Here is a 26,331-nt window from a genome sequence, read left to right as displayed (position 1 = left end):
TTTTACTGAACACACACAAATTTCTCTTAGAAATAATATTTTTCGTCAGTGATAACACTTTTTCTGTTCGAACTAGCAAGTTTTCTATCAAAGATACCAAATTTTTTCTTAGAAGTAACATTTTTTGATTGTGATAACAACTTTTCTGTCAGAAGTAGCAAGTTTTGCTTAACACTAACAAACCTTCTCATCAAAGTAACGACATTTTATCTTAATACTAACATACTTTTAATGAACACGCACACAAAGCTCTCTTAGAAATAATATTTTTCATTTCTATGTCTGAATCTATTTACTTACATGTCTGGGTTGGTGTTTGGTTAGGTTAGGTTAGCTAAGTTAGGTTAGGTTAGCTAGTAAACATTTCTCCATGTTTAAGTTAGGTTAGGTTAGGTTAACGTATCATGAGCGCTCATGATAAGCTAACCTAGCCTAACTAAAGCATGGTACAAAGTCGATATGGGTGGATTTTCCGGCGAGTATGGTTAGGTTAGGTTAGGCTAGATTACGTTAGGTTAGGTTAAGTTAGGTTATGTTAGGTTAGCCTACGTACGCGCGCGTACGTAGGCTAACCTAACCTAACTTAACCTAACCTAACCTAACTTGATCTAGCCTAACCTAACCTAACCATACTCGCCGGAAAATCCACCCATGTCGACTTTGTACCATGCTTTAGTTAGGCTAGGTTAGCTTATCATGAGCGCTCATGATATGTTAACCTAACCTAACCTAACTTAAACATGGAGAAATGTTTACTAGCTAACCTAACCTAACTTAGCTAACCTAAACTAACTTAGCTAACCTAACCTAACCAAACACCAACCCAGACATGTAAGCAAATAGATTCAGACCTAGAAATGAAAAATACTATTTCTAAGAGAGCTTTGTGTGCGTGTTCAGTAAAAGTATGTTAGTACTAAGGTAAAATGTCGTTACTTTGATGAGAAGGTTTGTTAGTGTTAAGCAAAACTTGCTACTTCTGACAGAAAAGTTGTTATCACAATAAAAAAATGTTACTTCTACGAAAAAATTTGGTATTTTTGACAGAAAATTTGCTAGTTCGAACAGAAAAAGTGTTATCACTGATGAAAAATATTATTTCTAAGAGAAATTTGTGTGTGTTCAGTAATAGTATGTCAGTATTAAGGTAAAATATCATTACTTTGATGAGAATGTTTGTTAGTGTTAAGAAAAACTTGCTCCTTCTGACAGAAAAGTTGCTATTAGAATCAAAAATGTTACTTCTAAGAACAAATTTGGTATCTTTGGTTAAAAACTTGCTAGTTCGAATAGAAAAAGTGTTATCACTGACAAAAAATATTATTTCTAAGAGAAATTTTTGTTTGTTCAGTAAAAGTATGTTAGTATTAGGGTAAAATATCATTATTTTGATGAGAAGGATTGTTAGTGTTAAGCAAAACTTGCTACTTCTGACAGAAAAGTTGTTATCACAATCAAAAAATGTTACCTCTACGAAAAAATTTGGTATCTTTGGTAGAAAACTTGCTAGTTCGAACAGAAAAAGTGTTATCATTGACGAAAAATATTATTTCTAAGAGAAATTTGCGTGTGTTCAGTAAAAGTATGTTAGCATTAAAGTAAAATATCATTACTTTGATAAGAATGTTTGTTAGTGTTAAGAAAAACTTGCTAATTCTGACAGAAAAGTTGTTATCACAATCAAAAAATGTTACTTCAATCAAACAATTTGGTATCTTTGCTAGAAAAATTGCTAGTTCGAACAGAAAAAGTGTTCTCAGTGACGAAAAATATTATTTCTAAGAGAAATTTTTGTTTGTTCAGTAAAAGTATGTTAGTATTAGGGTAAAATATCATTACTTTGATGAGAAGGTTTGTTAGTGTTAAGCAAAACTTGCTACTTCTGACAGAAAAGTTGGTATCACAATCAAAAAATGTTACTTCTATGAAAAAATTTGGTATCTTTGCTAGAAAACTTGCTAGTTCGAACCGAAAAAGTGTTATCACTGACGAAAAATATTATTTCTAAGAGCAATTTCTAGGTTTTCAGTAAAATATGTTAGTATTAAGGTAAAATATCATTACTTTGATGAGAATATTTGTTAGTGTTAAGCAAAACTTGCTACTTCTGACAGAAAAGTTGTTATCACAATCAAAAAATTTTACTTCTACGAAAAAATTTGGTATCTTTGGTAGAAAACTTGCTAGTTCGAACAGAAAAAGTGTTATCAGTGAGGAAAAATATTATTTCCAAGAGAAATTTTTGTTTGTTCAGTAAAAGTATGTTAGTATTAGAGTAAAATATCATTACTTTGATGACAATGTTTGTTAGTGTTAAGCAAAACTTGCTACTTCTGACAGAAAAGTTGTTATCACAATCAAAAAATGGTACGTCTACGAAAAAATTTGGTATCTTTGGTAGAAAACTTGCTAGTTAGAACAGAAAAAGTGTTATCACTGACGAAAAATATTATTTCTAAGAGAAATTTCTGTGTGTTCAGTAAAATTATGTTAGTATTAAGGTAAAACATCATTACTTTGATGAGAATGTTTGTTAGTGTTAAGCAAAACTTGCTACTTCTGACAGAAAAGTTGTTATCACAATCATAAAATGTTACTTCTATGAAAATATTTGGTATCTTTGGTAGAAAACTTGCTAGTTCGAACAGAAAAGTGTTATCAGTGATGAAAAATATTATTTTTAAGAGAAATTTTTGTTTGTTCAGTAAAAGTATGTTAGTATTAAGGTAAAATATCATACTAAAACTCTAAGCTAAGACTCTAAGCTAAAAACTCTAAACTCTTAATTAAAACTAAACTAGAATTGAACTCTAACAAAAACCCTAAACTAAAACTCTAAGCTAAGACTCTAAGCTAAAACTCTGAACTATTAACTGATACTAACCTAAACTTCAACTCTAACTAGAACTCTAAGCTAAGACTCTAAGCTAAGACTCTAAGCTAAAAACTCTAAACTCTTAACTAAAACTATACTAAACTAGAACTCTAACAAAAACTCTAAGCTAAGACTCAAAGCTAAAACTCTAATCAAACCTGAAAGTGTGTTCCCATGACCTACTGGATCCGAAAGTGTAATTTCATAGAAATTCATTTACCTTTTAGGGCTAACTTGGGATGAGCATTTAGGGTTCTCAAACATGATGAACTTGAAAGTCCTACATGTCGAACCTGAAAGTGTGTTCCCTGACATGCTGGATCTGAAAGTGTAATTTCAGAGAAATTCTTTAATCTTTTAGAGTTAACTTATCATTTAGGGTTCTCTAACGTGTTGAACCTGAAAGTGTGTTCCCAGACATGCTGAATCTGAAAGTGTGTTCCCTGACATGATGAATCTGAAAGTGTGATTTCAGAAAAATTTTTTTTAACCTTTTAGGATTAACTTACCTTTATAGTGGTGAGTATTTAGGGTTCTCCAACATGCTGAAGTTGAAAGTGCCTTCCCTGTCATGTTGAACCTGAAAGTATAATTTTCATGGCGATGAAGTATTCTAAAGAATAAAAACGGCTGAGGCTTAAGATATTTATTGCCTAAACATATTTAAAAACATTTGAAAAAATACATAATGACATATTTAAAAAAAAATACATAATGACATATTTAAAAAAGGGCTTAATCCATTTGATATGAGGAAGAGCAAGTTTAGGTCTTTGGATATCTGATGCATTTTTCCTTGTCAGGCATCTTTTCCGGTATCCATTGAGCGAAATATCGAACTTCATCTTCTGGGTCATGTACTGAATACAGGTATTTTTCACATTTGAAGTCTTCTAAATTGAATAATGCTATGTTTTTATCACATTTTTCTAGTAATAGTTTATCAGTTGGCACGTTTCCCTTAACATAAACAGCTTACACACCGAAAAAACTGCATATTTCCTGAATTTCCTCTTTTACATGTTTTATTTCATAGCCATTTTCATTATGTGGTCGTATGGTTTTAGCGTAAAAGCCATTTCGATTTATAAAATTTAGTGTTGGACTCCATCTGTTTTTCTCGTACTTATACATGTTGTATCTAATGTTCCATTTATAGCTATGAATTTCACCTCGTTGATTGTCTAGGAGTAAGAAAGCTGCTTCGAAAATAATGCCAGTTGAGGAATATTTCAGACCAATATATTCTGTGTCAATCACACCAAACATTATTATATCTGACAAAAAAAGTGCTTAAATTAGATAAATATGTAATGTTTCTGGAACTCTAACGAATACAGCTCACTTTCATAGAATAAACTGAGAAGGAGGGAGTGTGTTCGAAGATCCCAACTTGAAAACTGTGAAAATGATGGGCAAATAAGTAACGTTTTACATTTCAGCACCCGCCCCTCTGAGTAAATATTTGGAGGGGTCAATTTTCTGAGGAATAACTCAAAGCATTGTTATACGAACATTCAGTTTGAATACGTAAAAATAGATTGAAGCAGGGTGTAGTAGCTTCTATTACATTTAGAAGGGCCATGGATCAATCACCTTGTGGAAATTTGCCGTATGTAAAGAGAAATCTTTGTCGAAAGCAACCTAAACTCTGAAAATCATGGTTTGATTATAATAAATTCAACTTTTCTCAGAAATAACTCAAAGCATTATTATATGAACGTTCAGTTTTTTATTCAAGCGCAAGGCAGATCAATAAAGAATATATCTTACTGCCTTTTTATTCAAATGTTATAGCTAAAATCACTAAAATTTCGAAGAGAAATGGTTAGACACTGAAGTAAGAAACAATTATCTTTTCATTTCTATTTTGTCACTATTAAAAGTGCTAACCTCCTCCCCCAACAAAAATCCTGGATTCACGCTCCCCTCCTGGAAATATAAGGGAAACTTTATCGAAAGAAAGCATGAAATAATCCCGTTTCACTCTTACATAGAATTCCAATGCCCTAAATATCTATCGCTTTTTTCCGACAAAATTAGCGGTCCGATATTTTCAGACAAACACAGAATTACGTAAAAGCACTAAAACCTAGATTGCCTAAAACCAGCTAATGTATACAAACAGGAAAAGGGTGACAGCTAATTTTAGGCCTCGCGCTAGAGTATTGTGTCAAACCAGAGCGGCATTTTCTTTAAAAATTGACAGAAGTCAGTAGACACTTTAAATCAAATAAGAGAAAAATTAAAATTTAACGAAAAGATAAGTATTTCTTTTTGCGAGACCTTGGTTTGTAAAAAAATGGAGGAGGGGTCTAGGTTTTTAGGATGAAAATAATATATTTTATTTTTTCTATCAGGTATCAAGATTGTATAGTGATGTTTGTACTAGAGTGGGGGGGGGAGGATTTACTTGAATATACTGGAGGGTGACCAAGGAAAATAATTTTATTTGAAAATAAAAAATGTACTTACATTGCAAATTGAAGTTGACATGGCTTCTAATTCATCAAATTTATCCATTGTTGTTTGCACTGTGTCACAATAGTTTCTGTTAATTTAATCACAATGCATGTCCGTTATATACGAAATCTCAAGGTCAAATTGTTATGTAAGCAAGCCCTCTGATTGGCTGAAAAGTAAACACGTGATCTAACTGTTTTCTAATTCTGGAAACTCTTAACATTCGCTGAGAGCGTGCCCAAAACAACAACAACAACAAATGCTGTTTCCTATTTCTGGACACCTTGACATTCACGATAGATTACACAATCAAGTTCTTGTAAATTCACTTCCCCCTCGTGTCCTAGATCAATAACATTGTTCCCGTTAGAATTCAATGCGCATGTGCAACCTTTGCCCCGGAGTTATTACACCTAGACGAACAACAAAAAAATCGACCTTGAAAAGAGGTCATTGACACACTTTGAATACGCAATCAATTTCTCAGAAATCCATCTCACCTAGGGACTCTATTCCCATATTTGGTGTTAAAAAAAGTTGTAGGTGGCAGCAGGGATGAGTCGTGGGACCTCATGATGGGGTTCTACTCACCTCCACGAAGAAATACCCTCCCCACTGAAATCCTCAAGATAATTTAATCCCGGTGAAAATTATGTATAGGAATTCTTGCAATTTCCCCAAGTTTTTAATTTTCCCTGACAAGTTCACCCCTGGAATCTTCCCTCCCCATGGAAAATCCCCGTGTAAAAACCCAAAGCATAAAATTCGTCCCCCTCCCACCCTAAAATGTAAGCATTCTTTCCAATAACAAATACTATGCGTAAACAAGGTGGGGGAGGGGGCTTAGATGCCCTTCAATTTTTTGGCCACTTAAAAAACGCACTAGAACTTTTAATTTCCATTCAAATGAGCCCTCTCACGATATTCTAGGACCGCTGGGTCGATACGATCATCCCTGGAAAAAAACAAAACAAAAAAAACGAACAAATCAGCACGCATCCGTGATCTTTCTTCTGGCAAAAAATACAAAATTCCACATTTTTGCAAATAGGAGCTTACAACCTCTACAGAAGGGTTTTCTGATACGCTGAGTCTGATTTTGTGATTCTCATTAAGATACTATTACTTTTAAGGGGCGATTCCTCCTTTTTTTGATAATCAGGAAAATTTTCTCAGGCTCGTAGTCGTTAATGAGTAAGGCTAAAATTAATGAAACTTTATATTTAAAAGCAGCATAATAACCCAATTCTTTTCATAAGACTATTGGTATCAAAATTCCGTAAGTATCGGTTACTATTGAGCCGCGTCGTGCCTTACTTACAGTTTGTTACCACGAACTGTTCGAGTTTATGATAAGTGCCAGTCTTGTGCTTGGCTAGAAGAGCAAAGGAAGCAGCTGCCTACTCAGGTACAAAAAAAGTTTATTTTGACATAAATAAGTTTTCACTGCAGTAAAAACTATTTTAAAAGTTTTCGAAAAGGAGGTTTGCTTTTGTATTATCTTGTTTTTCCTAGCAAAAGTGCTGGCTGTTCACCTACGCTTCACTAATACCCTGACTACTTCTACGGTGCATCTGCAAAACCTTTTCAATTCTTTGGCTCTTAATTCTAGATCGGATATTCCATTATAAGCAAAAGAATTCACATACCCGTCAGTGCAATGAGCAGCGGTCAAAACAGTGTCCGCATCCAAGATAGAGCCTCCACAGAAGTGAGATCTTCCAAAGAAACCTTCTGCCTGGAGGGATACTTGCCAGGGGACGTCTCCCTTGTTGACTGGATCACCACCAACAATTTTTGACTCTGGTACAAGGTTCACTCCACGACGAAGCATGTAGCTAAGGGGTAGGCGTGGGAGAACATAGTTCTCACCTGTAAGGCAAGAATGATAATTTATTAGACATCATTTGATGCTGATAAAAACAATTCTTCGGTTCGGAATATAAAATTTTAGGAAAACAAATCTTTATGACAGTGAGGTTTTCTATAACCTTGACTAGTTAGAAATCTAGAAGTGTGTTTCTCAACTGTCCAATTCGGTCACTTCTGTAGATTATATGGTGTTGAACGAGATATTTGTAAACCGGGATTTGAAATTCACACATTTTGCCATAAACCCTGCCAAATATCTGTTCAGTCTATTTTCACGTATCCTTTTCTTTATTTATTCATTTTATGTGTGTCATTTGTTTCTCCTGTTTCACAATATGTTTTTCGCTCTTTTCTTTGTCAAGGAAATGATAATAGACTGCAACTTTCTATATATGTTTGTGATGTTTTAAGGACACAAAACTTGCCTTCCTTTGAAGGCCTATTGGTGGCTGATACCAGGCCTAAAATGTAGAATATATTTTAAATTTTTTCTACTCTCTTTTATAGTTTAGTTTATGCAACATACAACCTTTTGAATTAATACAATCATTGAGTGGAATGCCAAGGTTGTAGGGAATCAAACAAACAAATACAACAACCGCCAATACAACCTTGTTTATTCTGAAAGAACTGACTGAGACAATAGTAAATAATAGTAAATAGTAAATAACCCATAGTAAATAAAATAGTAAATAACCTAAGATAACCAGTAAATAAGAGCTATAACGATAACCAGAGTTAATAAGTGATCGAAATTTGAAGATTTTAAATGAAATCCCAGTACTCAGCCTTCTACTAACCTGGAAAAAAAAAAAAAAACAATGAAAATAATCCATTATTTTTCATTCATTATCACCCCCAAAAGAGCAAAGCTCAGCAGTGTTGAGGAAAAAGATACTCTAGATTTGTTTTGAACTTTAATTACTACTGTGAAAATGCCTTACACTTTTCAAACAGTTCGTGGTAGCGTGTTGCAAGAAAAGAGTAGCTTGTGATAACAGTAAAAGAAACACTGACAAATGGAACTTTTTGTAACTAAATGAAAAACATCAAGCATGGTCCCAGCAAGGTAATTCAAAATATGTAAGGTCTATCAAAGCTAAAATAAATCAAGCAAAACTATTCGCCTTAGAAAATTTGCCCGATTTAAAAAAAGGGGGAAAACGCCCAAGAGGGAAGAGATTTTGATGATAACTATATAAATTGTTGTTTTTTTTTATTGCTAGGAGTAATTGGAATAGAAAACATAAATTAAAAATCAAATGAAAATAACAAAAGTATCATTTTAAAGGAAAGTGGCATATTCTTCCATCTTCTAGTGCAAAACAATAAAATGACTCGAAAAGGGCTAAAAAGCAATCGGGTAAATTTTCTTACGTGGATTTATAACTATTGAAAAGTTTGAAACGTAGCTTCCCGGTCTGGAAAGCAAAACTCCGTGCTCCGTTGTCTTAGTTCTTGAAATGTTTTCGTTTCTAAGAAAATAAACGGTTAAAACAAAACAAGATAAAACTGACATTTATTTTTAAACTTAATTGAACTTGATTAATCCATTTGAGGCTTCATAAAAATGTGTATAGTTCTATTTCTCAATAGCTGATGAATCAGCTATTGAGAACTAGGGATAGTGGATTTTCTGTGGGCGAGGGGAAGGGATGCCTGAAATCTCAAAATTGCAGCTTCAAAATCGTAGTATTTTAACTCTCAAAAAGTTTGAAAATAAAAATAAATTTCAAGGGAGGAGAAAAGTTCCTCCTGAATCTTTTTTCATTCTGGATAGTTTTAAAAAGGCGAGGTAAATTAATTTTTTTGTTTTATATGAAGAAGTAATGAGTAATAAGTAATGAATTACTTTTTGTTTTGTTTTATATGTATGAGTAATGAGTAATAAGTAATGAATGAGTAATGAGTAATGATCAACATAAAGGCTTATAACTAACATAGACTAATCTGCGGATATGAGGCTTTTTCCCCACTCATTCCGCCACTTTTTATGCTGAAGTTTTACTTCTTTCCTCGATGTTTTCAGAACAAATGCTCCAACGTAAGGGAATAAAAAAGAGATAAAAGTGTTTTTTTTATAATGATTCGAGGATAGATAGGCCAACTTTTGCACATTTACCCTAAACATAAATTTTGGGTTAAAACGTTGTGAGTATAGCGAAGCATTCCTAATTACCAACTTTTTAAAAACGCTTTAACTAAAACTTAAAAAGAACTAAAATTATATAAAAAATAAAACTCTATCTTGGACAATAAAGAGGGAGGGGATGAGGGAGCACTTCTTCTTATATAGCCTAAAGGTTAATTTCTCTTCGTTTTAAGTTTGAGTATTGCATTTGAGTATTTACTTGCTTTCGAGTATTTACGTATTTGCCCTAAAAATTAAGTTTTTGGCTATAAGGTAATTAGTAAGTTAAATATATTTAATTACTAATTGGTAATTTGATGAGCGCAAGAATTTGGAAAAAGCAGAAACAAAATTTTAGCTTGAACAGTGGAATGGGGCTGAGGGGCAAACTTCTTTGATATAAAGGATAATCCTCTCTTCATTTTAAGTTCAAGCATTTCTCTTTGCTTTTCATTGGATCTTTTCTTTTTTATCTAAAATACTTCATGTTCTTTTACCTCTTTTACATGTTTTTCTATTCTAATTGAAATTCATTACTCTTACTTGCAGTATATTCGACACAACTCAGTGTTTCAAAAATTTGGAAAGGACAGAAATCCGTGTATATTATATAATCCTGGATTAAAACTAGATAGATTTGATAAAGAGAAAATCTAAGCTTGTCGACAAAAATCAACATTAACATCTGGTAATTTATAGGCAATTTATCTGGTAATCTGGTAATTAACATATTATTTATTTTTTTATAGTTTGATCGTTTTAGGTGCTACACCAAAGTGGTTAGGTAGCACTCCTAACACCAAGTAGCTCAGTAGGTAGATAACCAGGCCCGATCTAATTTTGGGGTCACAGGCTCTAGCTATGCTTTGTTTTAACCTTTTGCTAGAACCATGGATTGATCTGTATAGACACTGTAGACCCTAGGCTCCATCTGTGCTGCCACAGAACCTAGAAATTGATGAATTAGTGTCTCCAAACTATCAAACAAGAAGAAGAAGAACATTGTTTTAGTTCCTATTAAAACACACTCTACTATTTTAGTTTGGTCTTACAAAATTATTGGAGAAAACAAGTTTTTTTTCTTAGGAATCACTTTTGGAAAGTTGTTTCGTTACAAAATTCAAATATCGAAATATAAAAATGTTATGTTTTTACAGAAATTCATAGAAACTAACTCTTTTTCCCCATTTTAGATATATTTTATGCTTGTGCTGTTGCTGAAAGTATTCTAATCCCATAAAAATGTTGGCTTACCAAGCTTACCAACAGCTGCTGCCAGGCAGAGAAGTGTCGCAATAAAAACTTTCATGGTAATAATTGAATTGCTTCCAGTTCCATTACGATTTATACTTAGGCCTAAATATTATTATCGCTGATAAAATTATTAATCTTTGGATATAATATGTAAACGGAACTTTGTCAAGATGTTTTTTTTATTTATCTCTCTGTCAATAAAAATCGGGAATTCACTTTAAATAAACATGACTTAACGATAATTGATAAAAAAAAAAAACAGCATTAATGGTTATCAACAATACAAAACTAGATTGATTACGCATTTACTTTTTAAATTTGATTATTTGATGGCTCAGAGCCGGATAACTTTTTTTTGTAAATATTGTGTTGACTTAAGGAATCTTGTTGTGTAGTTGTTTGTGCGTACTAATTAATTGGTCAATTATTTATAGTTTCAGGGGTTCCCAATCTTGTAGATACGTCTTAAAGTACCTTATCTTAAATATATATCTGTTCGTGGCAATCACTAGTGTTTTCAAACAACTTTAATTGCACGAGTCAGGTTTTTGTTGAAAAACTTGTAAGAACGTATGCGTGCTTATAATAAGCTATTTTTTTTTATTTTAGAAAAGGCAAGACTGTCTTTACCTATAATAATAAAAAAGAGACGTTAAAAGAAGTTAATTTGTTAGATTATCCATTTTTTTGAGGTGAGTAATGGAACTTAAATATGATAGCGCCAAAAAAAAAACTCAAAAATCAATGTTAACCTAGGGAAATTTCTAATAAATTTCTAGTTCAATTTTAGTTATGCTAAAATTGCATACCTAAAATTGCATACAAGCGATGACCTTGGACAAACCGTCTAGCAATACTGGGCTATTACTTTCTTTGCTTCTTCTTATCCCTTTTATTTAACAATGCAGTGGATATTACAATTTTACGGAATTAAGTACTGAAATTTAAATATGGTGGTGAACAACAAAAAAAAAACGCTTAAAATCAGCGTTTATCTTTAAATATTAACGTTTTTTGCTAATAAAGTTAATCCCTTAAAAATACCCTCTACCAATATTTGCTTGTCGATTTCTATTCTTCTTCTTATCATTTTTTGCAATGCAATAGATAGTTTAATTCTATGAAACTGGGCACTGAAACTCAAATATGCCAGCACCTAAAAACCCTCAAAATCAGTGTTAGCTTTTAGATTCTAGCACCATTGGTGGATCCAGGGGAGGGGTGAGGGTGGTTCCCCCCCCCCTAACGTAGTCTAAAGTAGTGTAGTTTACTTAAATAACGCAAATTTGCGTTAACTAAACTTGCTCCTAACGCAAGTTTATCGGATCAACCCATTCCCCCCCCCCTAAGAAAATGATGGATCCGCCCCTGTCTAGTATTGATTTTGATTAAAATCAAAATCAGTGTTAAAAAAAAAAATACTACTACTTTTAACAACTCACAGCAGCAACAAGCCGCTTGAGGCCAACACAGCTACGCATGCTCCTCCTCCACCCAAATCCATTCAAAGCCTCCCTTTTTACACCCGCCCACGTAGTTCCCATTTCCTTTAAATCTTTCTTTATGACGTCCTCCCACCCCTGACGGGGACGACCTGCTTTCCGCTTAACCCTAGATGTTGGCCGAAAATAACAATCTTCCGTAATATGTTATTTGTTTTCTGCAAAGCGTTTCCATGCCAATTCAATTTTTCTTTGGCTATAGCCTAACAGAATGGACTTGAACCGCACTTGTCGCATAGCAGTCTGTTTGGCATGCATACTCTCAGTTGTGAATCCAAAGCAACCCCAAACTGCTTTCTCTGGACAATATCTAGCAAATCTCAATCCGCATTTCTTAACGCCTATGCTTCAAAGTGATATTTGACTATTGTCATCACTGTAGCGTCTAAGATTCTAATCTTAGTTTGCAGACTTATCTTCCTATTTTTCCAGACTTTTTTTTAACTGTGAAAAAACACCCTGAGTCTTGGCTATTCTATATTTAACATCTTCACTGCTCCCACCATCTTTACTAATAATACTACCAAGGTAAGTGACGCTGCCCACCTGATCAATCTTTTCATTACATAACATCACATTTTCATCTTCACTTATTCCTAGCCTTAGTGACTTAGTCTTCCTAACAATAATTTTCAAACCTATTCTAGCACCCTGAAGTCGCAAAACCTCTAAAATTTCATTCATTTTTGTTCATACTTTCATCTAGAATGCTTAAATCATCAGCATAATCCAAGTCCAGAAGACATTTTCCTCCCCATTTGATTCCGTGGTCTCCCATTGCCTTTCCAGTGTTCCTTAAAACAAAGTCCATCAAAATAATCCATACAAAGGGGGATTTCCTACCTTAACCGCAGCAGTGTTATTCTCGTACATAGCACTAATCACTTTAATGTATTTGTTTGGTATACCATACAAGGATAAAACCTTTACTAAAGCTCTTCTATCAACACAATTGAACGCTTGTTCATAATCTATAAAAATGAGGACCAAAGGTGTTTGTAAACTCAGGCACTTCTCAATTATTAGCCTAAGAGTGAAAATTTGGTCAACGCATCCTCTACCTTTTCTAAAACCGCACTGTTCTTCTTAAAAACTTTATCTGCAGCATATCTCAGTCTAAAATGTATCATATTACTAAGTAATTTACTACCTACAGAGACCAGACTAATGCCTCGATACTTACCACGCTCGCTTTCATCTCCTTTCTTATGAAGCGGTTTAATTAAGGTTTTCCTAAAATCGTTAGGTACTTCCCCTTTTTCAAAAATCATATTCATAATCTTCAGTAACTTATTTCTAACCTCAGAGCCACCATGTTTAAGAAACTCATTTACCACCATCTCAGCACCTGGAGCCTTATTATTCTTTAATCCTTTTAGTACTGTTGCGAATTCCTCCTCACAAAACAAATCTTCCTTCACATCCAAGGTATCACAAACTTTTTCATTTTCCTCTATATTTTTTCCTGCAACTCTCTCTCGGTTAAGCGAATTCTCAAAATGATCGGCACATCTCTCTTTGATTTTTTCCTTATCACTAATTATAACCCAATTCCTGTCTTTAACTGGGCCAAGTCTCGGTTGACGATTCCCTCTCGATTTGTTAACTTGCCAATATTTTACAATATTTTGAACAATATTTTACTATTATGTCATGTAGCTGCATCTTCCCGATCCTCGGCAATTTTATCCGTGGCCTCCACTTCACACCTCTTTAGTTCATATTTTAATGCTTTTTCCACTTTCTTTACATTTCTTTTGTTTTCATAAGATATATCACTGAGATAATTCTTGTACAATTCCTTTCTCCTTTCTATGAAACATAAAGCTTTATCACTAATATTCTTAGCTGCAGTTCTAGCTTTCTTCCCTAATACACCTTCAGCAACTTCACAAATTATTTTTCTAAAATGATTCCAACCATCTTCCACATTATCAAATTTTAAACTCTCAAGTTTAGTATTCAACTGTTCCTGGAAAGTTTTCCTCAAATTTTCATCCTGGAGTCTACCAACATCATAATGTCCCGGGAGGTAGTCAACCTTCCGATATTTCAGCTTTAAATTAACCGTTGACACTACTAGATGGTGATCTTTACTTTTAACATCAATAACAGCACTCCTATATACCCTAGTATCTTGTATTAATCCTGCCAGTCTTCGGTTTACAATAACGTAATCAATACGGTTTGCTGTCTTACCATCAAGTGAATACCATGTTTACTTATGAGCCATTTTATGACCAAACACCGTATTGGTTATAACTAGATTGTTATACCTACAAAATTGCAAAAGTCTGTATCCATTACTGTTTTCTTTCCTACACCAAATTTAACTAGGCTAGGATACCATCTATCCCTATTTCTACTAACCTGGGCGTTAAAATCTCCCAGTAATAACATCATATTTTTATCTGGGACCCTGTCTATTTGCTCCTGTAACTGTAAGTGAAATTCATCTGAGTCACTAGTATCTCCGTCAGTCGGTTCAACAGGGGCGTATACTACTATAACTGATACCCTGAACTTTCTAGTCATAATATGAGCAATTAGTATTCTATTATTATTACCTTCCCAGCCTAAACAAGATTAAGCAGCTTCCTTATTCATCATGAGCCCTACTCCCTGTCTATGTACCCCATCCTTTCTGCCTGAGTAAATAAATTTTATATCAACTAATTTCATGCTTCCTACCCTTGGGATATGAGTTTCTGAAATTCCTGATATATCCAGTTCGAACCGTCTGAATTCGTCAGTAAAAATGTCGATACGATAGTCATTTTTTAATGTCGTAATATTCCAAGTTCCAATTTTCATGTTCTTTAAATCATTCAATTTATTTTCGCCTCAGGAAAAGCAATGATCCCGGATACCAGTGCAGGACGGGGATCACATATCTTCTCAAGTCTACACCAAAGTGCTTAAGCCAGCTTTGAACTGGACAGCAAGAAGTCCCTGGGACCTCCATGAATAGAGGCTTTGTGCAATCCTAGGCCCATCTTGGTCACAACATGGTTTTCAGCATTTGGCAATGCTCTTCTATCAACAAGAGTCGAAATCTGGCACAGACAGTCTCAAGCCTATTACCTCCGACTCATTATATATTCATGCCTACAAATATTCTGCTACTACGGGGAGGCAACCCATAATAGATAAATTAGCTAGAAAGAGGTTTTTCAGCCCAAAGACGCCCATCAAAACATACCAAGCCCATAAAAATTGTCCATTAGTCAGAATCCCGTACGAATGCTGTTTCGTTTACTAGGCTATAATTTCCACGAGGGGCGCCACTCCTCAAGTGGGAATAGAGTTGACCGCAAGGTCCCCAGTCTTGCAGGTACCCCTAAAAGGTCGAGCAAGCCCTTTGCAGAGGCCGTTGTCCATAGATCTGGATCTTACGTCCTGCCGCAGTTGATCCTCCCGCGATGGTGTTCTGCATCACCATGCAATTTAACCCATTACTGGGAGAAGGTTTTAACTCATAGGACTTGTGGACAAACCAGTGGGCCCTTTTGAGTGTACATTTGAGGGGCATTCTTCCTCCTCCGCCTGCATTTGTGACCCGGGGCGAAGGTGCCCCAGTTTCTATTATGGACCCCCAGGGACAAGATCCCCCCTTGGTCCGTGCCTCCTATGGAGGTACCCTACATATGTGTAGAGCGTCCCCCTATCGCCACCTGGGGACACGCTGAATGGCCTGGGGAAGGCCAGGAACATAAAAATGAAATTAATTAAAAATATTATGTTTCCTTTAAACATGGAAAATGGTAGTCTTCTGTATGACTTTTTAAACATCAAATTCTTATAGGGAAGTATGAACAAAAATATACAGAAGACTTTTTGGTTTTCTTATTGTAATAAAAATTCATATTCGTAAAGTTCAGGATTTGTAAAATGTTTTTCAAACCCTTGCTTTTCAAACCCTGACCCTTGCTTTAACCCTTGCTTTTAAACCCTTCCTCAAACCAAATGCTTTTCAAGGTCCTATAATGACAAATAACTTCCTTATGAGGGTATACAATTTATTCTCTTGTCTCTAATCCATGTCTGAGGGGACATACTTGATTTTCATGACTTTTATCCATATAATTTATCATGACTTTTATCCATATAATATTCGGCTATTCGTATCATTTAAATTTAAGTTCCCAACTCAATCTTATTGAATTAGGGACTGACACTTAAACATGGAAGCAAAAATAAACGCACAATCAAGGTTAATCTAGAAGTATTAATGTTTTTAGCTAATAATATTAATCGTTTAAACATACCACCTGCATATATTGGGCGGCCGATCTCTTTGGGCGGCTTCTTCTTGCTGTTTTATTTTGGAATGTAATGGATACTTGAATTATACGGAGTCTCCCCATGGATTAATGCCTCGATGTTACATAGCGAATAATCATAGGATGTGCAATCGCGCTGCCTAAGTAAAGAACGATGTTGCCACGAAATATTTCTTTTTTTTTTTAGACCAGGGCACTTCGTATCGAGGGAGTTGTCGTAGAAACTTCGAAAAGAGCTCATTCGATTGGAAATTGGAGTGGCCTGTGCCCATTTTAATAGTCAAAAGTCATTGGAAGGCAACTGACACCCCTTCCATGCCCACCATTTCCCCAAACACATCCAATCAAAATTTTAAGATAGCCATTTTGTTCAGCGTAGCTGATTTCCGGATAGAAGTTATGTTTTTGAGGAGGACACTCCCCCACAGCCCTCAGGGAAAGGGTCGTAAGTTATACCCTGGGGGCATATACGGTTTTTATAAAAAGTGCTGTCGTAAAAACTTCAAAAAAAGGCTCGTTTGACTGGGAATTCAAAGAGCTAGTGCCCTTTTTAATAGTCGAAAGTGATTGGAAAGCAACTAACCCCCTCTGACGCCCACCTATTCCCCAAACACATCCAATCAAAATTTTGAGATGGTTATTTTGTTAAACGTAGTTGAAAATTCCGGAAACTAGGTTTTTGAGGATGAAACTCCCCCCACAGCCCTCAGGGTAAGTGTTGTAATTTATGCCCTGGTGGCATATAAGGTTTTTATTGAAAGCTTTGTCGTAGAAACTTGAAAAAGGGCTCATTCAATTCAAAGAGATAGTGCCCTTTATAATAGTCAAAGATGGTTTGAGGGCAACTAACCCCCCTCCCACCACCACCTTTTCCCCAAACACATCCAATCAAAATTTTTAGATAGCCATTTTGTTCAACGTAGTTAAAAGTTTTAGAAATTAGGTCTTCGCGAATGATAACCCTCTCAGGGTTATAAGTTATGCCCTGAGGGTGTATAAGGTTTTATAAATAGTGATGTTGTAGAAACTTCAAAAAAGGCTCATTCGCTTGGAAATTAGAAGGGCTTGTGCCCTCTTGAATAATCAAAACTGGTTCGAGGGTAACTAACAACCATCTCACACCAACCATTTCCCCAAACACATCCAATCAAAATTTTCAGATAGCCATTTTGTTTCGCGTAGTTAAAAAGTCCGAAAATTATGTTTTGAGGATGACACTCCCACACAGCCCTCAGAGCAAGGGTTGTGAGTTATGCCCTGCGGGTATATAATTCCCAATAAGGCATCTCAGCAGTATTCCGAGAACGACTGAGGGTATTATGTTCAAACTTTCGGGGCTTTTTCAGCTCTTAAAATTTAACCAAATAAAAATAGCCTAAGTGTATCCAAGCTATCAAAGAAAGTAAACAGATTTGTTTGCGAATGGTATCAAGTTTTCTATTTCAGGCCAACTAGAGGAGGTATGAAACTAAATTAAAAACTACTATTTGTGTCCAGATTTTTAAAAGGGTGTATGTTGTTAAAAACTGCTGAAAAGTTTTCTCCAGCATACAAATAGCAGGCCGAACTGTAAAGTCTTAATAAAACTAAAAAGATTTAAGGTTTTATTTTCTTTTTCCCTGAAAAGACCATGTCAATATAAAACGAACAGAAATTAATTAAAAAAATCTTTGTCCACAAAAAATAAAATAATCTACCAAGCGCGAAACTACTACAAATCAGCATCTATAAATAAATGAAACCCAAAACGGACAGAAATTACAATAAATAACCGAGTCAAACTCAAAACGAGCAGAAATTAATATGAGTAGGGCTCAAAACCCCTATGCCTTCCCAAGGCCAGAACATAATCTGCACTTTACTGAAAAAAATACAAATGAATGTGCATTGTCAGTTTAATATATATATATATATATATATATATATATATATATATATATATATATATATATATATATATATATATATATATATATATATATATATATATATATATATATATATATATATATATATATATATATATATATTTACTGATATTTATTAATCAAAATGTTAATATTAAGTGATTTATTAAAGTTATAAAAGTAAAAAGATTTATATTTTTTCCGTAAAGGGCAAATTATGTTCTGGCCTTGGGAAGGCATTGGGGTTTGAGCCTTACTCATGTTAATTTCTGTTCGTTTTGGGTTCCATTTTTTTATCGTTACTGATTTGTGGTAGGTTCACGCATAGTAGATTATTTGATTTTATTTTTGCTGATTTTTGGTTTAGTGGAATTCTTTACTTTTCTTTGAAAAACTTATTTTGTGGAAAAAGTTTTTTTTAATTAATCATTGCAAATAGAACGGAGCTACTAGGAACTAGTTCGCATGTTGGTATTGAACTGGAGTAAGGTTAACTAAAACGAAAATCGCTTTAGGATTTTAACATTGATTGGACTCTCTTTTTTTGGAGACGAACTTGACATTTAGTATTATTATTTTACAACTTAAATCGGTTAGAATTGAAGAAGAAGTTAAGATGCTGGCCTGTCTTATGGTACAAATCCTATTATGGTACAAATTTTGCAATTGGAGGGAGGATGCTCAACGATTATTTATCTTCCTCGCGTAAAAATCACATACAGTAGAGTAACTTTAGGGAGGGGAAGAACTGAAAATTTTCCAAACTGTGCTAAGAATATAAGATATAAGCACTATAAAAATATTGAAATTTTAGTCTGGAATGAGTCAAAGCAGATATAATTTTGATTCCATTCTCTACAATCTTGGTGACGTTTCTTGAAGTCTTGATCACAATTTCAATATTTTTAGTGCTATTTTTGTGATCCTCGGCACATCTTTTCTTCAGACTTTTCGACAAATGGAATCAATCCCAACCATTGGCAGGCAAAGATTCAATGACAAAAGTAGCAATCTTGGTTAAATTTCATAAATTTTCGGTGATATTTTATGCATGAAATTCTCTCTTTTGTCAAATCTTAACCAAAAAGAACGGTTATATGCTAATTTTCTTACCACTAGAGGATTTCTTAATGTTTACAACAAAGTACAAAGTAACATTATTTGAAAATTTGTTATAAATCTAATATTTATTATTCCCCTTCTGTTCTTATTAATGACAGTATTTGCGAGCGCATGTATCTTAGTTCTAAGACCAAGATTCCTAAAATAAATCATTATTCAGAAATATTAACCAAGCAGAATCAAACAATACAAAAGGGGTGGGGTCAACAATTGTTTTTTAAGTTTACTCAAAGTTCTAAATGTACTTGACAGTTTTTTTTGAAAAATCCCAAGATTTTGAGATAAAGCTCAAATTCCTTATGATATTCTTCCAAATTCCTTATTTCTAAATTCCAAATTCCTCAAATTCCTTCTTACGATGATTTTTATGTGAGTTAATCTTAACTTTGTTTCAAGCTTCATTCTTTCAAAAGTTTATATTTCTTGAGTAATTTTTTTCTTTAAATAACATATGTTAGAACTTAACTTCGAAATTCATCTTCAGAAGGCAAAGAAAAAAATATATTGCAATTTTTTCGTATGTTATTTCCTAAACATCTATCGCAAAGGCCTCTTCAAAAGGTTTGTTAAAGGTAAACAAAGTTAGTATTTATCAAATATTTGTTCGAGTTTCTTTTCAAAAGCTTGAAAGCGTTAATCTTTCTTGCAGTGATAACAATTACTCTGGGTAAACAAGAATTAAAGAAAGATAAATAACAGTCAGAAACTTCAATGATCAATTTAAATTATTAAAATGGCGAATCTCTGCCTACAACACCAAGCCAAAGATATTATATTACTAAGGTTAAATTATGCCTATGTTGCATTTATCTTTCTATCGGTTGGATACAAACCTTCTAAAATCAAAACAATCTATCCCTGAATCTTGACAAGTGTGAATTCTTATCTTATAATCTGTCTTCATCTAGTCCTCTGGTATGTAATGAATGTTCTGTATTTTCAGTCTCTTCCTTTCGGTGGCCTGGTATTACTGTTTCTAATTCTCTAGCTCTTTTCCGTAAACAGATTTTTGCTGATGCAGTAAGAAAAATTCCGTTCAGTTATTCAAAAATTGTAGCAAACCGTGGAAAATATAACAGAAGTGCTCTTGGGCGCTTATTCTCGACTTTTCTGATGATTCTGTAATTTATTTTTCGGGTGTTCATTCTGTTCTTAAGCTAAAGTATTTGAGAAAGATTAAAGTTAAATATTTCAAATTTTGCAAATTTCTTCTTTCTCTGCCGCCACAGACTAGAAATTGGTATCTAGTTAAAATTTCTATGTTACAGATGTAACTAAAAAACTCGGTGACCTACAGAAAAAGATTTCTGCAGATGTATTTTGTACTATTGGCGCTGACCATGGTCTTTTACAGTTTTTTCTTAGTAGAAATTAATTGATAGTGTTTATTGATAGTAGAGAGGGAGGTGCTACTCCGAACCCTCACCCCTGCTGCCACCTACAACTTTTTTTAACACCATATATTGGCACGAGAACCACGTGGTTTATGGTTTTTGTCAATGAGAATTTGAAAAACAGGACTTTTGTCACATTTATGTATGTTTTCTTGGATGGTTATGTGTGTTGGTCGATTTATTTGATGTTTTTCATGGATGTTTAATGGTTTTTGTCAGTGAGAATTTTAAAAACAGGAAATTTGTCACATTTATGGATGTCAACAGCAATTCATGTCTGTTATATGGTTTTCTCAGTGAGAATGAAAAAACAGGAATTTTCTCACATGGAAAAACAAAAAATTTTCTCACATTTATGGTTGTTTTCATGGATGGTTATGTGTGTTGTTCGATTTATTTGATGTTTTTCTCGGATGTCAACATCAAATTATGGATGTTTTATGGTTTTTGTGAGTGAGAATTGAAAAACAGGAATTTTCTCACATTTTTTGTCTGTTTTCATGGATGGTTATGTATGTTGTTCGATTTATTTAATGTTTTTCATGTCTGTTTTATGGATGATACAGAAATAGTATTTGATGTTGTTGTTCAAGCCAAATGTTATGGGGTTCCCGGAAACAGTTAGATCACATGTTTCCTTCTCAGCCAATCAGAGGGCTTGTTACATATTAGCGGCGGAGTGAATATAAAGAAAGGATTTTTGCTAGAGTTTTATTAGTCTGTGAATAGAATTCAAGGAGTGAGAAGAAGAAGAACAGTTTGACTCTACTCATTTGGATATATATTTGTGTTGATGGCGATGAGTGGAATGTTTACCATATTAGAAGTTGATAGTGGAATTGATGATAATAGTACAAGAGCACCAAGAATTGCGGTGGAAATCACGAAAGGATCACGGCTTTGTCTGGAATGGGATGTAGTATATGCAAGATATGTGATATCCTTGAGCAAATTTGAAATGGAAGATCAATTATGTTTTGCCGCTAAAGTTGATATAACACATGTGAATAAACTTCAGTGTGCTTTAAGTGCATTAGTGAAACATATTGAAGACAATAAACAGTATCGCTAATTGTACATGCTCTATATTATTGATGTTGTTGTTGTTGTTGTAATTATTCAATAAAATTGTTTCGAAAAACGAAAATGTTCCCTTTCTTTTCTGGTTAGGGCTAACGAATCAGGGTCAGTCTAGAGTCAGCAGTCAGAGTGAAATGACCGAAAAATGAATAAATTTGAGAAAGAGAGAATTAGATCAAATCTAGTGTTTATGGAAAAAAAATTTGATTTTGGATGATGATTTTCTCGAGTTACCTCTTCAACGCAGGATATTCTCTTGTCAGGGAACACTTGATAATATAATGAGGAGTGATTCTCCCCCATTGGACTATTGTATGAAACTTTTAAAATGTGATTCAAATGCTTATACTCAATTTATTTATATATTAATTGGAACAAGACAGAATCATATTGTGGATATACTTTTGAAAACATTGCCAATGGATTCAATGTAGATGGCTCCCCCATCATTCGAAAGAGGTAACGTCACAGAGCTACTCCTCTCTCCCCCATTTCCCTCTCGTTGAATTTATCGAACGAAGAGGATCAGTTTCGTTTTAGCTGTGAGTGAGTTGACATTGGAAACCCAAAAATGTTCTATATATGTACATTGTGCATGAACACTCTTGGCAGTTGGAATCAATGTGAGAATTGTACAATTATTGATGACTATAGTGAAAAGTGTAAATTATGTAATCCTTGTAAATTACATAGAGGCTATGCGGTACAAATTAACGGATGTAATTCATGTCTTGAGGAGGTGTGTGACTCTCATCCTAGAGGGCACCTGTGCTTCAATTGTCACTATGATAAATGTGATCAGTGGGAGAATACTTACCCCGCTATGATTGGAAAGAATCCCAAACGTGATTTTAGTTTATTTCTACGAGATTGGTATCGTCGTGGATTTAAATTATTCTGGGAAGAGGAATCTGGTCTACGATTCAACTGTCCTTTTCTACATGCAACATTTTCGAACACTGCGTAAAAGTATATCTCGGCGGGAATATTGAAAGATTTTTTCTCCCCAAAGGAAATATAATGTTCTCCCTTTTGAATCACGTCAAGTGCATGCATTCACCCTTTTGCTAAATTAGATTAGTGAAGCAAAAAAAGCACTATATTCTGGTCATAGTAAGGTTAGATAATTTCTATTGCGATATAAACGAATGGTTCGCCTTGCCTCTACAAATATTATAAAAAAAAACTTTATATCTGAATGAGTTGTGTATCATGACAGGTGATGGCTATCCATTTCAAATCATGTTTTTTTTTCCAAAGCAGATAAAGAGTATTAATATGAAATTTTATTTGGAGGAATTGTTTGAGCAAAATCAAAACCTACTATGTCATGTTTTAGATTGTAAATATCTTATATTAAGGTGGGGCCGGCGCGGAGTCCAGGACGGGCCCGGGAAGCACTGCGGGAAGCGCCGCGATGACCGGCTCTGGGGGGGGGGGTTTAATAGCGGACCTGGGGGCGCGGTGGAGTTGTTTGAACAAAAACAAATCGTCAATTCTATGTAAAGCGGCGTTTTTGATTGTAAATATCATATATTAAGTTGGAAATTGGAACTTTCAGAACATCGATAGTTGAGGGGGAACAGTGAATTAACCAAATGCTACTATGTGCATACTGCTACTACTACTACTACTAAGTACGTTTTTAAAAATACGTCAATAGTAATCCAAATTTTAAACAGTAGGGGAGGATTTGAACACTTTGAAAATAAGCTATTTTTTCATTTATAGGCTGTCCTGGTTCCATACTCGCCATCTCCCCCCTGCTCGTCAGTTGGAGAAGGAGAGGACGTGCCTATGGATATTTACAACAATGAAGTATCTACTATCAGTGAATGGCATGGTAATTCCCTAGAAATAGCATTTAACATTGATGACCTTTTAAGTGATTTTTTTTTAAATGTTGATAATAGCACAGCTGAGCAGGGTAATGTAGATAATTCAGATTCAGACTTAGCATTGCTAAGCCCAAATACTATGCAGCTTTTGGATGATTTTGTCGGTGAATTGAGGGGAAACCCTTCCCCATCAGATTACAAGCCCATTTCCCTACGTCACTCTAATGAAGCGGCTGCCTAGCGCCCTCTTATTGAACACGGGGGGGGAGGGCGAAACATACCCGCGACGAAAACAACTCTCCCAGACTTTCAGCCGTCCAACAGAATTTTAAATAATATAGTTGTTTTCACTGCAACGTTTGGGGATCCCTTTAATACCCTTATGGGAGGAAAATTTGTTTATGACCCTATAAAGATTGTACACAACTATGTAGACAAAATTTGTGCACGTCTGGAGAATCACATTCAGGTGTGGTGGAGGGATTCAATTAAGGTTTCCGTTGTTTTAAAGGTGTTTTATTTGAATGAGGGAAAAAGTGAAGTTTACTATCATTTTGTACATTCCGAGATGCGTTTGGTTTATTCAAATTTAGAAAATTTTGAGGGAGTTTTCATAGATTGGGTCGATCAAATTATAACGCATCTCGAGAACTTTAATGAAAACAGTAGTGGCTCAGTAGTTCTTTTTGTTGAAAATTTAAGTGTAAATATATGTAAATTTAATAAATATTTTATTTTAAGAGGGGGGGCAAGCGGGGGATATGAAGAGGATACAGTTTTAAAATATAATCCAGATCTAGAAGGTTGTAAAGGTGTCCAGAGGATCTGTTTTGAAATAGATCAAAAGTGTTTCAAGTACGCTTTCCTCATATCAGCATTTGAGCCTCTAGCTCGGGACGCTACCAAGAAGAATGTAGACAATTGGGCTGTGCATGGGAAGGAGGGGTCCAGTTTTCCAATTGTAGATTTTTCATGCTTAGAGGGAAAATACCCAGTAACGCTTCAATCTATTGATATGTTTGAAAGGGCTAATTCCCACTTAAATATTGGCGTTACTGTGGTACAATACAAAACAGAATTTGAAGATGGGGTTCGTTTAAAAAAGAAGGGGGTGGTATTCACCGTAAGGGGTCCTCAGTTGATTTGGTTAAACACTGGGTTTGGTTGTTATACACACCACCGAGACAACCGAACACAATCGGACATGTTAACCCTAACACTGACATTAGTAGAGTTCTGGGGGGTGGTAAGCAAAGGGGGGAACGTTTCTACTGTCCAACATGCTTGTCACAATTCCGTAGTGATATAAAACTACGGGATCACATGAAGCATTGTAGACGGTATGGCTATCAGACAGTGGAAACGGTTTCAGGGGATAGGGCCATTCTACGTTTTAAAAATTTCCAAAACACCCTTCTCTAGTGCAACAAAATATCTTTGGATTGTGAAGCTAAGTTGGTGGATGTGAATGACACCAAATTTCCAAACCGAGTCAAAGAACATCTGGACATTGCAGTGTCCTAAGCCCACGCACAAAGAGACAGTTCTAACACCCTGCGGTTGTTAGAAATAGTTGAAACATTGGATGAGCGACCTGAGTGCATGGACAAGGCATTGACTAAACTGATTGGCATGGCTAATGGTGCTATTTATCGTTTGAGAAATACTAATTATTCACTGGTGTTGTATGCAGAGGATCGTCTCGCTATTAAAAATAAACAATTTTGTTGGGTTTGTATGGGGGTGTTTGCAGAGGAGGATACGGGGACTAAAGGTAAACGTGGGGGGAGGGGGAAAGTCAGAGAGCAGGACCATGTGGGGCAGGACCTCGCCTCGGCGGCTAGTAATTTGAGGGGGTGGGCGCATCAATCGTGTAATTTAAATGTTAGCCAGCAGTTTTTTATCCCTGTTTTTATTCATAATTCCAATTAGGATTTAAAATTTATTTTACCGGCACTGGCACGTATGCATAGGGAGGGAGGGGGAGTAGATTATCCATGGGTAAATAGTTCATTTACCTACAGCATCATTCCCAAATCGGCCGAGAAGTTGGTGCTTCTTGAGCTGAAATGGCAGGTAGGGGATAATGGGCGTTCGTGCTGGAATAAAATCAGGTTTTTAGAGTCCTTTAGTTTTTTCCCCAAGGCATTGAGTCTATTGATCCAAGTGCAAAAAAGCGACAATTTTGATAGCTTTCACTTGCTTAAACAGCACTTTCCAGACAGTGAAATGTATGACCTGTTGACCTGCAAAGGTATATATGCATACGATTATTACTGTTCTGGCGCACGCTTAAGTGAGGAGAAACTACCTCCAATTGAAGCTTTTTACAATTCACTGACCAACAGTGAATGCACAGCCGCGGAGTATGAGTTTGCCAAGAAGGTGTGGTCCAAGGGGGATTGTAAAAATGGGTGGGATTATTGTAGACTGTACTTGGCCAGTGACGTTTTAACTCTGTTGGATATAGTCTGTAAGAACACAGATCAGATGTATTCAGATTTCGGGTTAGATATAGGCTACTATTTTTCTACACCCCATTTAGTGATGGATTTAATTTTAAAAATTAGCAGGGAGGAAATAGGTCTAATCACCGACGTAGATCAGCAC

General features: G+C 34.9%; 1 pseudogene across 1 annotated transcript in view; it reads right to left on the bottom strand.

Annotated features, from left to right (window-relative positions):
• The window catches only part of LOC148951818 (trypsin-1-like), a 34,478-nt pseudogene extending 23,828 nt beyond the window's left edge, over positions 1-10,650 (bottom strand). The window contains exons 1-2 of the transcript XR_016141776.1: positions 10,605-10,650; positions 6,988-7,210 (exon numbers count right to left, since the gene is read on the bottom strand). The product of XR_016141776.1 is annotated as a trypsin-1-like (transcript). The remainder of the gene's footprint in view (positions 1-6,987; positions 7,211-10,604) is intronic.
• Between the last annotated feature and the right edge of the window lie 15,681 nt (positions 10,651-26,331).

This window comes from Artemia sp. Qi Xiang Cuo, chromosome 5 (genome assembly GCF_049724085.1).
Source record: "Artemia sp. Qi Xiang Cuo chromosome 5, ASM4972408v1, whole genome shotgun sequence".
In the NCBI taxonomy this organism is placed as follows: Eukaryota; Metazoa; Arthropoda; class Branchiopoda; order Anostraca; family Artemiidae; genus Artemia; species Artemia sp. Qi Xiang Cuo.
The sequence above is the reverse complement of the archived record's forward strand: the minus strand, read 5'-3'. Positions and strand labels throughout refer to the sequence as shown.